The sequence below is a fragment of the Gallus gallus genome, chromosome 13 (assembly GCF_016699485.2).
Source record: "Gallus gallus isolate bGalGal1 chromosome 13, bGalGal1.mat.broiler.GRCg7b, whole genome shotgun sequence".
In the NCBI taxonomy this organism is placed as follows: Eukaryota; Metazoa; Chordata; class Aves; order Galliformes; family Phasianidae; genus Gallus; species Gallus gallus.
The window spans coordinates 8956496-8973065 of record NC_052544.1 but is presented as its reverse complement, the minus strand read 5'-3'; the positions used below and the strand labels follow the sequence as shown (position 1 = coordinate 8973065).

At 46.9% G+C, this 16570-nt stretch overlaps 1 long non-coding RNA gene across 1 annotated transcript in view; it reads right to left on the bottom strand.

Moving 5' to 3' along the window:
- Window positions 1–16570, bottom strand: part of LOC124417189 — a 28971-nt gene that overhangs the window by 2758 nt on the left and 9643 nt on the right. The window contains exon 2 of the long non-coding RNA XR_006931444.1: window positions 165–1243. This is a non-coding gene — a long non-coding RNA (uncharacterized LOC124417189). The remainder of the gene's footprint in view (window positions 1–164; window positions 1244–16570) is intronic.

The following is a 16570-nucleotide window of genomic DNA, read 5'->3' as shown; positions in this document are numbered from 1 at the left end:
AGGAAAAATAGGGGGAGAAAAGGGGAAAAGGAGGGGGGGAAAGGGAAAAAAAAGGAAAAAAAGGAGAGGGAGAAGGAGAAAAGAAAAATATCAAAACCAGTCATCAAATGAGAGCTAGAAACAGCAACATCTCTGTCAGCAGAGGCTGTTGCAGTATAGGATACCTGTTCTGTATCAGTCCGGTTAACCCAATTAATTGTGCTGCCAGATCACATCACTTTGGGACATGGATATGATCACTCAGCGGGAGCAGCCAGGAAGGCGGAATCATGGAAGGCTGGTAGCAATGCCTGCGTGCCAGGGGAGAAATGTTGGGCAGCAGCTGCAGCCCCATGCCTGCAGCTCAGCAGGGTCAGCCCGTGGGCCGAAGCCAGGGCTCCCAGGAGTGCTGTCTCAACCTGGGAGCACAGAAGAGCTGTGAATGATCTTGCTGTGCATGAAACAGAAAGACAATGTGGGCTTCTCCTCACCTCTGAACCCTGAATGACCACTCCCTGTGCACCTCCGTCTGCAGCTGGAACTGCACAGAACACACCCACCCAAGCCTTCCCTCTGCGTCTGTGCATGGCTGCTGGGGTCACCAGGCTGAAGCTCAGAGTCCCCCAAATGCTCAGAAACTCCATTCCTCAGAGCAGCAAGGGAGGCCAGGGGTTGTTAGAAGAACTGGTTACGCGTGCAGAGTGCTTCTGTACTGTTGGAAGGTCTCCAAAGACATCTCAGGTGCTGGTGCTACTTTCTGGCACATCCACTTGGAGCCTGCAGTTTCCCTTCCTTCCTGCATTATTTACCATACAGTACTGAGCTGCGTAAAGGACAGTTGCAAGCTATTTTCTGAATCAACCTTCCCTTCTCTGCGCTCTGTTTCATGTAATAATCTCTATTTTGGGAGTGGCGCTTTGCAGCAAATGGCTGTTTGGTTTGCTTTCTCCAGCCGCTCCACTATAGGCACAGTGTTTGTTAATGTGAAGTTGCTGACAAGGATGGGGGGGTTGGATTTTGTGTCCTCCTCGCTCTGCTGCCCTCCCTGGGGCACGGACACAGAGGCCCAGAGCGACAAGTGCAGTGCTGCTCCTGTTATCAGAGCTGCAGGCACTGCTTTGTTGGCACACTGCTAGGAATGGCAGGTCGTACTGACTTCACAGAGCAAGGTCCTGATAAAGGTTTGGATTCCCAAATTATTCTTAGACTGTGCATCTTGGCATTCCGATAAAGGGGGAAAAAAAGGCATGGATTTTGGAAGGAGCTGTTGGAGAATAGGGAAAAATACAAATAAAGCATATATATATAAATGCGCTATGTGTAGAAGTATATAACTGGAGAAACATTTTGCATAAGAGAGACTACACAGTATGCCACCCACAGTCAAAGGTTCTCAGCCACCCAACGCTCACGTGAGCTCGTTTCTAACATAGCTGCCTGCTCTCATCCCGAGAGCATCAGGCTGGGAAGTGACTGCATGTCCACACCGTGTGTTCAGAGCCGCAGCACTCGCAGCTTCAGCAGTTTTTGGCAAAGTTCAGTGCAGTTCTCAGCTTTGAAGCGTAATTGCCTGACTGCAGCAGTGGCTCCTGTCTCCAAAGGCCAAAAGGAGAAAGAGAAAGGAGGGCGACGGGAGGACAGCTGAGGGCAGCACATCTCAGACGTGCGTCGCAATTACTTCTTTTTTGGAGGCCTATTTCTGGTTACTACGGGAGAACCGGGCAGCTCAAATAAGAAAACAAACATAAAATGAACGCACACGTTAGAAAGCACACGCGCCCCTGCACCATGGCAAGCGAGAGCTGGGGGACCTGTGTAATCAGAGCTGTAATGATTCCATAATTTCCCATCCAAACATAATTAGTTGAGCTACGTTCTTTGACAGCTAGAGATTTGCAAAATTAGGGTCAAGCAGGTTCATTTTTTTAATTGCTCTCATTTCCCACCTCTGTGTTGTTCCATGTCGCTTTATAGCCTCCTCCCGGGACAAAATTCATCCCTGGGGTAGCCCGGCTTCAAGAAAAAAAAATAACCAACAATGTGAATTTGCTCCTCTGTACCTCAGAAGCTGGGAAACGTGGCAACAAACAGCTCTGTGCTGCGTGGCCCTGAAGGTCAAAGCGTGGCTCTGCTGCCTGCTTCCTACCCCACCAGGGGTACAGCAGGAACCCCATCACAGCCACATGAAGCAAGCATTTCTATAGGTATTACATTGTGATACTGTACGAGTTTCAGGGGATTCTTGTTTAAGGGAAAAGAGAAGATAGGAAGTGTGATATTTTTCTTCCAGATGTTCTGTGTCTTTGTTTGCACTCAGAATCCTCGCACTGATTGATTGGGATATCTGAGTAAAGCCCAAGGTACTTTGTGATCTGATGTGTAAGTGTGATGGGGGCAGTGGGGATTATATTTGTGCAGCACACAATGTTTTTTGGTATAAATTATGTTACTATTTACATAATCTATAAATACGCTAATTTTGTATGTGAATCTTTTGTTCTCCAAGACTGCAGAGTCCTTCAGAGAGCACAAGAAACACAGCTATGTAAGGGGGAGGGCATACAGGTGGCCAGACAACATGGCAGACTGAAATTCAAGGCAAGGTCACCAGGGTGTTATTCCAAGAAAGAATTACATCTGCAATGTCAACACTGTATGTCATCATTCAGAAAACACCTTTAACTCAAACGAGAGCCACAAGAAAGAGGAATCGATGGCAATGAATGCCCAAAATGCCACTGTTAGACGCCTTGGTTTGGAAGTTCCCCTGTATAACATGGGCATCACATGAAAGATTTGTCTTAGAGGAGCCCAGCAGAGTCACACGTGTACACACAAAGGCCAGAGAGTCAGGGGAACTTTTATCATGCCCCTTCTACAAGCTGTTGCCTTTAGCAGGGCAGCACCCTCAAGCCATAATGACTGAGGATGCCCCAAATACCACTGTCATTAATTAAAGCTCCAAATCAGTAAAAAAATAAACAAAAATCATGGTACAGCTGCTTTCATCCAGGATGATTCCAGCCTGAACTTCACTCCATGCTCATTCCACGTGCTTAAGGGGATCCCGTGTGGACATTTCCTTAATCCAAACTAACAAGACCAGCTTGTAGATGCTGAGCCCTATCCAGTCCCCTAGGAAGCTGTAGGCATCTTTACCAATGTGCAGGCTGGGAGGGAGGTCAGTATGAGTTCCATTAAGGAAAGTGAGAAGTTACCTGCTGACATCTCATCTGAGGAGGGCTACAAGACAAACTCCATTAAAATACAATCTAGGGTGCCAGGGGAAAAGCTGAAAAGCCATTCCATAGCCTGGCAGCAAGGAAACACAGTTCCAATAAATAAATAAATCACATTAAAGGACATGCAGCCACGGTGAGGACACCTGGAACGTATGGCCATTGCACTGGGATGAGCGTGCCGGCTGCGGGCGTGCAAATCAAAGCACTCACATCTCATTGCTGAGGCTGGGTGACATCCATCAGGGCTGGGATGAGGGGCTGAGATTTCCCCGTGCTGCAATGGATGACAGTTTGGCAGCATCAGCAGTTGGATTGGCCTTTATCCTTCACAGATGTTGCTGCGCTAAAGACGAGGAGGTGTTTATTTTGCAGGATGGCAGTGTCTTGGCCTATGGCACACAGCCAAACAGCCCAAGGTCAGCTCTTCATACACTGTACGGTTTCTTTGGCACTCTTCCCAAGCTGCTGCGGCGTTCTTGGGAGCAGCACTGGTAAGGTGGGGAGCATCCCCAGGCCAGCAGTGCCAATGCTCTGCACAGCCCAAGACACTGGAGATGCTCAGAGACGGGGCTGTGCATCAGATGCTTTAGAAGCAATAAAAGATAAAACGTCATGTTAATGTTCTCACTACTCCTCTTAACACCGTTCATCTCCAGCAACCCCACTTCAGGTGCCACAAGATTGGGGTGTGTGCACTGAAGTCCGCATGGGGAACGTTTGGAAATGAATATTTCCATATCACTAAAGAAATTTCTCTCTTCATATATGCTAGAAAGCCACGACAAACCTTCCTTGGTAAGGGCCAAATCTTGACTGATTTGTACCTGTGTCAACATGGAGGAGTTGCAGTGACACTGAGCTGCTAACATTATTGATTTCCAGAGCAACTGTCAGCTCACAGCTTGAAAACTCTCCAAGTATTCAGAAATAACACATCTCAATTTCCAGTGGTCCAAATGAAATCAGAACTTTTCTTGATTTTACAGCAGAGAAGAGAGGAGGAGCAAAAGGAGCTTGGCGTGTCTGTGCCTTATGGAAAAGCTGTGACTGTGAGGTTTCCTATTTCTAGTTCTGGGGAAACTCTGAAAGAATACTACAAAGGACAGCTTTCCATTTGCACTGCACATTTGAGCCCATAGAAGCCAGCATTCCCCACCCGGTGTACCTGGAATGCTGAGTGCTGCAATACAAAGGTTTCTGCTGGCTCACGCTGAACGCTGCATTAAGCAGTGGATCTGTTACTGCCCGTCTCACATCAGCCCTCGGTAACATCAGCCCCTGGTCTCTGTGTGTGCTCTGCCTCCAGGTTTGTGTCTCAGCCTCTGATGACGTGATACAGCGACCACTAAGGAGACGTGCCTAGAAATCCTCACCTTGTAAGACATGCTGAATTCATTGGCTTTTAGCTTAGGGAACTATAAATATTACAGAGAGTACTAAGGCAAACAGCACCTTATTATTCCAGAGACAAGCATTAGGGAAAAATAGGTTAAAATGTATATTGGCTTTATAATACAAGATATCTTCAAACCAGGCTATCCTCACCCTCCCAACACCCCAAAGCTTTACAGGGAATTCAGCCCTACGTGCCACGATTGAACACTGATCTTAATCACATCTTACAACCACGATGCTTTGCATGACGGAGCAATCATGGGAGCAAAATGAGAGACAAACAGGATGCAGAGCCACAGCGCGAGGAACAGATTTGTGCTCGGGATCTAAAACCCTCGTAGGAAAGAGTGATCTCAAAAAGGCAGAGGCAAAGCAGAAGGGAAAGGCTGGAAGAGATGAGGCTGGAACAGAGCTGGAGAGAAACAGGAAGGGAACATTTTGTAAAATGGATTAGGCTGAAGGGAAGCATTGGAGGCAGAGGCTCGGGGCAGGGGGAGGGCACTCAAGGACACTGCAGCAGAACTCGCAGGCGCTCGGAGCTCGCGCTGAACTTTCCGTTCCCGGCTGCCTGTTTTGGAGCGTGCTCTGGGGATGCTTCCCCTTGGGAGCTCGCCCGCTGGAAGGAGGACACGCTGCAGCTCCGCGGGCTGATGCCGGCCTGACGGTGCTGCATAGGCATGCTGTGACGCAGCAGCTTTATACAGCGCTGGAAAGCTCGTGGTGGGGTGAAAGGATGGGATTTGAGGGTTTTACAGCTCCAGGGACCCCCCGGAGCCCACCAGGGAGACAACCAGTGCATGTGAGACTCAGCTGGTTCCTATCGCAGAGGATTGGAGCAGCTTCTTCAGGTCTGTTCCATGCGTCGCTCAATCCAATCCCCCTCTCCAAGCCTCCCCTTCCCGAGATGGGATTTGAATCTGCTCTGCACACAATAAATCTCAGCCAGAATAGAAGCCTCGTATGGTTTGCCCAAAACTGCTCAGGGAGCCCAGAGGTCATTACAAAATTTAGTAAATATTAACAAACTGTCTTACAAGACAGCTCGAACAGCTTGTCAGACCTGGAAAGTTTCTTATTCCCTGACATACAAGACGAGGGGCCATGTTTGGCAAGCAGACCCTGGGATGGGACAGGGTAATTTGGGTCATGTACTGCTCCGTCAGGTCCCAGAAAGCACAGGGGCTGTTTGCAGTACCTACAGCAGAGGCTCTGAGCTCAGTGCCAATGGGATGCACAAGCAGCCGCTGCTCCCACACAGGCACAAACTGAATCCTACAGGAGGGCTCCTGCCCCTTCCCCCCCCCCCCCCCGTGCCACCTGTGATCCAGCACCAAATCTCGCTCCTTCGCCTCACAAAACTTACACTGCTAAAAGGATACATCTGCCTTTAAGTAAATGCCAGTGAGAAAGTTGCAGCTGAAGAGGATTTAAGAGCGCTGTGCTCAGCTCAGCAATCCATACTGAACCCTAACGAGAGCATCTCATGGGCACGCTCGCTGTAATTATTACATAAGAAGTAGTTTAATATGCGATTAAGTTCCTGTATCTTTTGTGCTCCACTGACAAAACACAAGGCAAGGCAACAGAGGAGCTTTATAATCATCTCCTGTCCGTACACATGACTGCTGCTGGCTTAAATAGCACAGCACCAACCTCCAGCCTTATCCCTGCACACCCTGTCCCTCCAGTAACGCCCCGACGTGAGGAATGCAGGGTTGGACACCATCACACAGGGACACGCCAGAGCTCCTTCCCATGCTCCCTGCTTGCTGGAACCCCTTGAAAGGCTCAAGATGAAATTTGTTACTGCAATGAGGCAAATACTGCTCCTCACGAAGGCGAAGCTGCACAGACTGCTTTGTTTTTGTAGGGTTGCTAGGGAGTACTGGTTACCATCACTGATTTTTTTTTTTTAAGGTCTCTGAATTCCATATCAAAACAAGTTATTCCACATGCACCAGAAGAAGTGAAGCCTGCAGCTTTGGGTCCATTGTCCCTAAGCTGATTTCCCAGAGCAATGTGCCCTCCCTTTCCCAAATGCCAGGATCTCCCTTTCCCATTTCCCTTCTGCTTGGCATGGCATGAGGGAGCAGGAGCTACAGCTGGGTCACAACTATAAACTTGTTTATTGGCTGGCTGGGAGCTACAAACAGTGGCTGATTGCTAAATTCTGCCTGTCTTGCTCTCGCTGGGGGACTAATTTTGGACTTTCTCTACTATCCAGTCATCGGCTTTCATAAAATGTGTAGAAATTTCATTCTCTTTGTGATTTGATGAGTCTAGCTGAAATCTGGCCAAAAAGCTTTTTTCTGAGGGAAACAGGGAGCCTTGGGCAAGCAGACAGGCAAGCTGCACAACCTGGAAATAAAGCATAAAGTGCATACAGTAAAGAACTACCTACATTTTGCAACCAAAAAGAGAGAGGGTAGAAGAAAAACAATGCTCATTAAGTCCCAGATACTCAGTCAGGTTTGTAGCTGATAATGATTCTTCTGACATATTTAATGAACACACCTAGGACCTGCAGGTGTGACTGGCAGAACACTGATGCAATGAAAATTCACACCAGGATGTTGCAATTTAAATGACATAGCGTTAAAATCCCAAGGTCCAGAGAGCAAAAGCAAACAGAAAAGCTCTGAGAAACCCAAGCCTTGAAGCTGGCCGTTTGTTAATGGCAGCTTTGCACCTCTTCTACCAGGCAGCAGAGTAAGTGCCTTCCCTTTCTCAAGTTTTCCCATTAAAAGGGCCTTTTTGGGAAATTTTCTCGTGGTTGCTAACAGGCATTCAGCAGCACTAGCAACACAGGCAGAGTGTGGGCGTGAAGCACCTGTGAATGCACTGCAGTGGTATGTGAGTACTGGTGAGCATGCTAACAAGCATCTCTGAGCAAGGGATACACGGGGGCACAGGCACTGGGGCCAATGCACCTGACCCACTTCCCTACTCACCTTTGCCTAAGAGCACGTGGTTAAACACGGAAACTTGCACGCTCATGAGAAAGCAGCCCCATGCAAACACACATCACAGAGTCACACAACAACTGAGGTTGGAGGCATCTCTGGAGGTCATCTGGTCCAGCCCCCTTCTCAAGCAGGGCCACCTAAACCCAGTTGCCCAGGACGATACCCAGAGAGCTTTGGAGTATCGCCAAGGATAGAGAATCCAAAAACTCTCTGGACAACCCGTGTCAGTCCTCCATCGCCTCCACAGTGAAAAACATATTTTCTTGTGTTCAGACAGAACCTCCTGCATTTCAGTTTATGCCCATTCCTCTTGTCCTGTCACCAAGCATCACTGGGAAAAGCCCCTCTGAATCCATGCTCCCCCAATGCGTATTTGTACACAATGATGAGATCCCCTGAGCCTTCTCTCTAGGCTGAGCAGTCCCAGCTCTCAGCCTCTTCTCATCTGAGAGATGCTCCAGTCCCTAAAATACAAGACTGGCTTTTCACAGGTCTCTCTGTGGTGGTCTCTTGTCCCATGGAGCACAGAAATGGGCAAAGCACTGCAGAAAGGCCCACAAGCACAGAGTATCTAAGGCACTGCCAAGGGTGACAGTGCCCACAGCAGAGTGGCAGGCATTTGGCTGTGTGAATACCTTCCTCCTAAACCTGGAGACCTCTTTCTCATTGCTTTCCCGCTCTGATGTGACCCCAGGATGAACAGTAACTTTGGAGAGAGAATTTGGTGATGGGAAAAAGGGTACGAGGACTGTATAACAGGGAAGCAGGACCAGGACATGCACTGGCCTTCAGAGCGCAGCTGTGCACCATCCCCAGGCTCTGAAGACAGGGCTGAGAGCAAGGACATAGCATGAGATCTATATCACAAAGATGTCTTCAAACATTATTTATCACCAGCAACCAGCAGAGTTTCATCTCATGTGAACAGCTCACTCCCCAGTGTCCCACCACATTCAACAAGACGCTATTTATATTGAAAAGGATTTTGTATTGAGACTTTTCTCTCAAATAATTGATAAGTTCTTGCTGCCTCCCCTCATAGATCAGCCTCGGCCCCACTTGTGCCCAAGGTCTGGTCTGGTTCCAGCCCATCTCATTATCTAAAGCACCAGAAGCAGGTGGTGTTTACAGGACTTGCTAGAAGAAAGTGAATCCCTCTGCATAGAATGCAGATCTGAAGGCCACACTGGGAAGCAAAATTTACCCAGAACAAAGCCTGCTCAGCTGTATTTGTTGGTGTATCTCTTTGCTGTCATATTCCTACTCTGTTTCTTTTTTCCCTTCTTCTTTCCCATCCTTCTCTCCTTTCTCCTTGTCTTTTCATCTCTACAGAACAGGTCAGTACCCCTCAGAGTCAGGAAGGAAAGCGCCATAGTGTTTGGTGGTCTCCAAAACCTTTCATACCCATCACCTCATTTGCGGTGTCCAATTAGGGGGAGAGCATTAAATCTGTGAACGAAACGAGGACCAGGGGAGACATATGATCTAGGGCCTTCTCTCTGATCCATTTCAGACTATTTTTCCAAGGGCCAAACTGGTGAGGGCTGTGCTATGCCGATCAGGGAGGTTTCAGAAATGACTGGAAGGCTGAGCTTGGGGAGAAGGGACTGTTCTGCCTGCAGTGTCTGTTTTAGCAGGAACTTCAAAAAGAGAGAGAGAGAGAGACTGAGAGGCTGTCACCGGAATCCTGAGCTCCAGCATGACGCCACCAATCCTTTGCCACATCGCCTGAAAGACCCCATTTCCAGCCTAGATCAGATACTTTGCACATTTCCCATCTTCAGCTAATTTCTGCAAACGCCTGAAGTTCAGACACCACCTCTGCTTTGGTGCTTTCTCTTCAGCCAGCACGCACCCCAGCCTCGCCAAGCACTGAAGTCATAGAACCACAGAATCATTAAGGCTGGAAAACACCTCTAAGATCATCAAGTCCAACACCAACCTACCCTCACCGTGCCCACTGACCACGTCCCTCAGTGCCACATCTCCACAGCTCCTGAGCACCTCAGGGACAGTGTCGATGTGTTACCACTCCTTCTGAGAAGATTTTTTTTCTAATATGCAACCTGAAGTCTCAAAGCCTGAGCTTGGACCCCATTCTGCTCCGCAGCTGCCGCTGGCATTTGGTTTTTGCCAATCTTTCAGCTCAGCTATGCTTGGCTCAAAATTAGGCTCCATGCTAAGCACTGTGGGAAGCTGCATTGGAACAAGATGGACTACAAGGTTGTCGGACTTATTTTTCACTCCTTACATTAACTAATTAGCTTTCTTTCTCACTAAAGTCCCTTCAAGCATATCAATTACCCAGCTCTGATGGCAGGGCTGGTACAATAGCCCTCAGTGCGATCAGATGAGTTGGAATTCAGCACAGCAGACCAACAGGGCGGGGGATTGGGTTACCCGAGTGTCAGCAAAAGGGCATTTTTCTCCTGACCTCCCTTTTGCAACAGGGGCAGTGAGGGGAGAGGAGAGGAAATGCCAGGAAAATAGCACAACAAGCATCTTCCTAGGAGCTGCAAGGGGAATCCGACAGGGTGACAAAAAGGCAAGAGAGATACATAGGTGGCAGTCTGAAATTAGGACAGCACAAAACTTAGCTTCCCTCTTCTTCTGTTTCTATCTAATGGGAGTGGCATTGCAATCTCTGCCTTGGTTAAGAGCTTTGCTCTGGGAGGATGGAAGGGATGATGGAGACAGGAGCAGCCAGCTCAGCCCATCAGCTCCATGGCAGCAGATTGCCCTTTTGGGTCAGCCCCAGGGTCTCCAACTCATCCTTCGTTACAGTAATATCATATCTGGGGATCGCTGCTATTGCCTCTACGAGGCTCTATTGCCATATGAGGCTCTTTGCATTGTCTCGTACCTGAACTGCACATTTCCCATCTGCCAGAGATGGTTACAGCTACGTTTACCTCAGATGCAAATGATTTCTTGAGCACTAACAAAAAAAGGTAACGCTGCTGACATTGTATCTGTTGAACTTAAACCGCTGCATTCAGTTGGTTACATGGATGAAGGTGCATTGCTCAGCGCAGCTTAATACTTAAAAGCACTGAGACAATAAGAATGCATTAAACTTTTATCCCCGGCGCTACAGCTACAATAAGCAATCAGAGATACTGCCATTCTCCCAGGGCTCTGGGTTGCCTGAAGGAAACTAACTTTTGTCTCTGTGCACACGTGTATGAGGAAGGATGGATAAAAGGATCTCAGATAGCAGCTGCAGTGTGGTGGCTACTCTGCGTTGGTCAAGTGATGGGCACTGAGCTCTGCACAAAGCTCAGCAGAAGGCAGTGCTATGCAGTCATACATAAGGAGGAAGAAATAAGATGTTTTTTCACTCTCAGCGTCACATGATCATGCCCAGCTTTTCTTATTTTTCCAAAAGTAAAACTTAAGGAAGACAATCGCCATCCTCATTTTCCTTTCAGAGCCACATTACGTGCAGAAGCCCCCTTATGAAAGCCTTCCTTTGCCGTGATGCAGCACGCGGGTGTACATTGCTACATGTCAGCTATAGTGCTCCCCTTTGCATGAGTGGTAGCAACAGCAGGGCTATCAAACCATGTCATGGTAACCAAAACCACACCAAACGAGTTCAAAAGTTCTCATAAAAATCGTACCTGTTCCTTTTTTTAATCTATTCTCTGGCCATGTAATAATGTAGAAATTCTCATGAAATATCCACAGAGTGGCCATTTTCCTCATGAAATATGCATGGCTATGAAATTCCTCATGCTCTTGAGAAAATAAACCACTTTAATCAGAGAAAATGCTCATTTTTATAACATAAGAATGCTTTCTTTCCCTTTTTTGACTCAGAACCAGAGTTGTTCCTACAAAGGAGGTGCTCTACACGTTCCAAGCTTTTAATGTGAAGGGAAACGTTGTTTTTTAAACAAATCTTATGGAAAAAAAAGAAGGTGATAGAGATAATTCCAAAACAAAACCTTTGCTTTTTGAATGTTGTCTTCTTGTTTCTTTTCCCACATTCCCTCAACAGGCAAAATTCTACGGTGAGGAAGAACAGTATTTAAATAACTGACTGTTTTTAAACCACTTTCGCTTTGGGCCCATGTTTCTAAGTATGTTTTTTCTCTGCGCTGCAGATAAAACCATGTGACTCTCAGTGAGGTATTCGCTACAAAGGCTGTAGCACAATTTTCTCAGTTCGATTCATTTAGCTCTAAGACAGAAACTCCCCAGCACCCCATGCACACAATTGTCTCACTTATAACTGCGCCTTTCATCAACGAATCTGAAAGAGCTTTACTGAGTGGTGTTATGTGTACTTTACAGCGCATTAAAAATAACCTTTTAGAAGTCCTTGGTGTGAAATAAGTTCTTTTTAATATCCAGCTTGAAGCATTTTTGTTTCTGACTTCAAAAGTATGAGGTTACTGCAAGCTGAGATGGAGCAGGGAGCTTTGGGTGATTTCAGAGTGAGCCCCAGAGCACAGTACCTGGGCAGCCAGCTAGTAATGTGCCTCTAAAGCAAACTGCTTCTCATGCTGGAAAGCATGGCCTCAAGCCATGATGGGGAAACACACCGAGTACTGACACAGGAGTACCGATGGCCTCCGGAGTCAGAACTGTGCAGCCATGGCTGTGCTCTCCAGACACAACGTTCAGCACATCAAAGCCAACAGGCTTTCATGTCATGCAGAGTTGATCACACAAGGAATAAGCCAGAAACTCCATGGTGCAGACGGTTTTTAGCTTAGAGCTGTAAGCATCTCCAAGTCTGCTGGTATCTCCCTCAGTTCAGGATTTCTGTAGCAACTTGGGCTGCTCTGCACACCTTTTCTTTACATTCTTTCATTGTTTTCCAGTTCCAGAAGGATATAAAATTAATATCTTCTCACCCCATCCCTAAAATGTCAAGGGAATGTTTTAAAATCAGAGGCAGAAAGACATTTCCCTTTGCAAATGAAACAGCCGTGTGAAAAAGGAGGGCCTCTACTTCTCATAATGGGGCGTGATGAGGAGCACAGGACACACAAGCCTACCATGAAAGCCTCAGAAAGGGGATTTCATGAAGAAATGTGGTTTTGTTTCTTGAGAATAAGCAGCATCTTCCTGAGACCCATCATTTTGATTCACTGTTTCATGTGTAAATAATTCACTAGGCTAAAAGGTCAAGAGCTGCAGGTCCTTGGAGAAGGGAAGAAAACTGCGAGCTGTAAATAAGGGACAAGTAACTTCATGTGTTATGAGTCTCTGCATAGATGTACATATGCACTTACCCACAAAGAAACAGGCTAAAGAGGAACACAGAAATAACCCCTACTTCACGTTTGTTCCCCCTTGAACTTGCCTTGAGTGCAGAAAGTACAGCAAATATGATCTTTCGGGACAGAAATGACACATTTAAATTAGACCCACGGTGCCCAGATGTACTGCTGATGGATGCATGAAACAGAGGGGCAAAAGAAATTAATTTTCAGCCTACTCGTTTTCATCTTATCATCCTCTAACGTCAGGGTAATTGCTGCTCCACTCCTGCATGTGACACCCCAGTCCTTGCCTCCCTCCAGAAGCTAAGTGAACAGCTGGTTCCCTTTCTGACACCAGTGTATTTCCAATCAGCTGTCAGACAGCATTAGGTCCCTAAATGCTACAGCATGTCACACTTTCCTCCCACTCAGAAGCTCTGAATATGGGGTTTCATTCCCCAGGCTGAGGTAGGAGAGGGCAAGGAGAAGAAAAGGGTCAAACACTGCTCAGGTTCAATACAGAAAGTGCCAGGGAAGCACTTCAGGAAAGGTAATGCAGTGAGAACAAGCAATGCACCACTAGCACGTTATCCTGACACAGATATTAAAACGAAGATCAGCAATAAGCAGTAGTTTATCCCACGCACACCACTCCTCAGAGTGGTTTCTACAGCAGTACTGCCCTCACCGGTAAAACTGACAGTATGGAAAGTGAGATACTGCTCAGTGAGAGCACGGGCTCCAGGAAAGGTAAATATTGCACTTTGAGGAACCTGAATTTGTCCAGCAGTTCGCACACATAGTCCACTATTTATTCTCATCTCTGACACTGCATTCCAGAGCAATCACAAGTAATTCGCCTTACCACCAAAAAGCCTTTGTTTCCCTGCAAAGCGACGCAGTTACAGGATTTAACAACTCAATCAGCATTTTTTTAACAAATATTTATAAAACATGTGAAAACTTCAGATGAAAGCCAATTTCCCCAACGTATTATATTACACAGAGGCACTACAAGGTTTCTTTCAACAGTCTAGGGTGGAAAATTACCCCCTTCTGCATATATGGCAATAATATTTATATTATTTTTCCCACATGCTTTCAGCCTTTCATAATAATGGAAACAATGATATAAGAATGAACAACAGTGACATTTCTGTTTGAGGACACAGCATGCGTCACCTCTGACAAGTTCTGCAGCAGCTCTGCCTTACAGACATATTTTTCTTAGGTCCTTAGAAATACAGTACTCTGCGTTCCCAAATGCTTCAGCCACAAGGTATAAACTACAATATGGGCATAAAATATATAAAAAATAATGTGTATATATATATATATATGTGGAAATTGACATATTACATTCAAAATTTGTTTGCCTAAGTCTCGATGCACCTGCTGTTATAACACCCCAATATTTCAGCAGGTCCATTATGCATATGTACACACATGCATAGGTATTTATACATAAAAATAAATGAACATATGAACTGCAATATAAAGTATCACACCAGTAATACTTATAAGGCAAGAGGGCCCAAGTTTGCAAGCAATACGTGAAAATTGAACCTCGGGAATAAATCTGTGCTTGGAATCATTACCACTAGGAAAGCTGGCTGTATGCTTAGGCCATATCCACATTTGCAGGGTTGGGGGCTTAGTCTGAGTAGAAGCCAATGCAGAATGTGTGTAATACTTAGAACACATGCTCTGTGGATGATATGTTGCCCAACATGAATGGCAAACATGCAGGGAATACACGTTTTCTTCCGGGGGCTTTGGCTGGCAAGCTGAGTGCATGGTGTGCATTCTTCAGGAGAGAATTATGGGCTGGTAAGCATTCCTTTGACTTCTCAACTCTTTCAATAATTTGCCACCTGTGTAGCCAAGCTGTTCATTCTGTAAATCCACAGGATCTAGAAACACTGCACTTCCCCTGGTTGCCAAAGCAAGCCTGCTGCAGCACTGACCCCAGCACCCCGAGCGCACGGCAAGTGCTGCATTAACTGATTCAAGGTCTGATAGAAAAACCAAACAGACAGCTTGGAGCTTGTGACACCAAAAGGAACAAGCTGCCACACTCACATTTGCTCTGACTCAGAGGCCTCTGCATGGCTCTGTTGTCACTAGCACAGCACGGGGACTGGAGCTGTGCTCCTCAGCACAGGTGAAGGGAGCAGAGTCTGAGCTTCTGCAGAACAGTAACACTCTGCAGAACAAGCAAACCTGGCACAAAGCCGGTGGGCACAGCACATGTTCTGCCAGATTAACCTTTGTTCCAAGTCAGCTTGCACTAAAACACACTTTAAAGTTCTCATGCACAGACATATCAGGGCAATATCTAGGTTGCAAACACACCAGGGAAAAAGCTCAGCTGCTAAGAAGAGCACAGCTGATTTGGGTCTGTACTGCTGGAGGTCCCAGCGCTGGGAGGAAGGGAGGTGGTTCCTACAGCTCCGGAGCAGCGGGTTTTTGTGTTGCACAGGCTAAAGCTGTTCAGTATCAGCTCTGCCTCCAGCAGCAACTTGCAGGGACACAGAGCATGAACCCCATGCACAGTGCTCTCCACCTCCCGTGACCTCATGTCCAACAAGAAAGCCTTTCCTGCAGAGCAAACTGAAGGCGGTAGTGGTAATGAAACGTTACTTCCCACAGTTTCCCTTCGTTTTTTGATTCCTCAGGGACTTTTTCCACAGGGATATCAGAAAGGAAATCTTTAAAATTAATTTGAATCTATTTATTTATAAAATGGTTGGGTTTATAGGGGAAATTTCTTCAGAGAAGGGACAGTCTGCATATGGCCAAGTTGGATGGGGCCCTGGGCACCACAGTGCCTGATTTAGTGGTTGGCAACCCAGCCTGCAGCAGAGGGTTGAAGTCCCTTCCAAACCAAGCCATTCAGTGGTTCTATACCTAACGAGCTCTGTCTAATCTCCCACTGGGGCTAACAGTGACTTTTTTTCCTCTCTCCTTACCCTGTTCCCAAATCCAGAACACAAAGGCAATGGAAAAATCATGGTCCCAGCTCAGTGCTCTCATTTATTGAGCAAATCAGAACTGTTGCTGAAGCACTACAAGTTTTCAGTTGAAGCAGCCAGAGTTCAGCAATTCTGTCACTGGCACTCTATGTGTGCATAAGAGTACATGTGTGTACAGAGCTTCATCTGCCACCTCTGCAGTGGTCCCACCATCCCCTGCAGTGCCTACCTAACACTGCCTGCCCCAGATCTCTGTGTCTGATCACCAGTAAAGACAAAGCTGTTAGAAAATGGACTCCACAACTGGCTGTTGGGTTTGTGGACAGAGGTTGTTAGTAGAAGGAAAACCATCAACTGTGTTTCCGCTGTACAATCATTTAGAACTGATACAGGAGCTGGAAAACCCAGAGAAAGGAAGGTGGGCCTTCTCCTCTTGCAGTCACAACGGTAGCTCCCAAATCCTCACGGGCAGGGCCTTGTGCTTCAAATCACACATCATCCAAGGAAGAAACCCTATCAATCATATGAAACCAATGGCACTGTCTGAAATACAACTTAGAGGGTGAGGTCTACAGTTCTCCTCTGTGGGGCTGCCGGGCTGCTTTAATTCACACTGCATTCTGTGGGCAGGCGTGGAATGTTCTGTGGGCAGGCGTGGAATGAGGTGTGAAATATCGTGGGAACCACTCAGACACCAGAGGCCCCACAAAGGCCCGGGCTCCCTGCACTGCAGCTGCTCGTGGTTCCTTTGGGTCATTTCATAGAATCATAGAACGGCTTGGGTTGGAAGGGACCTT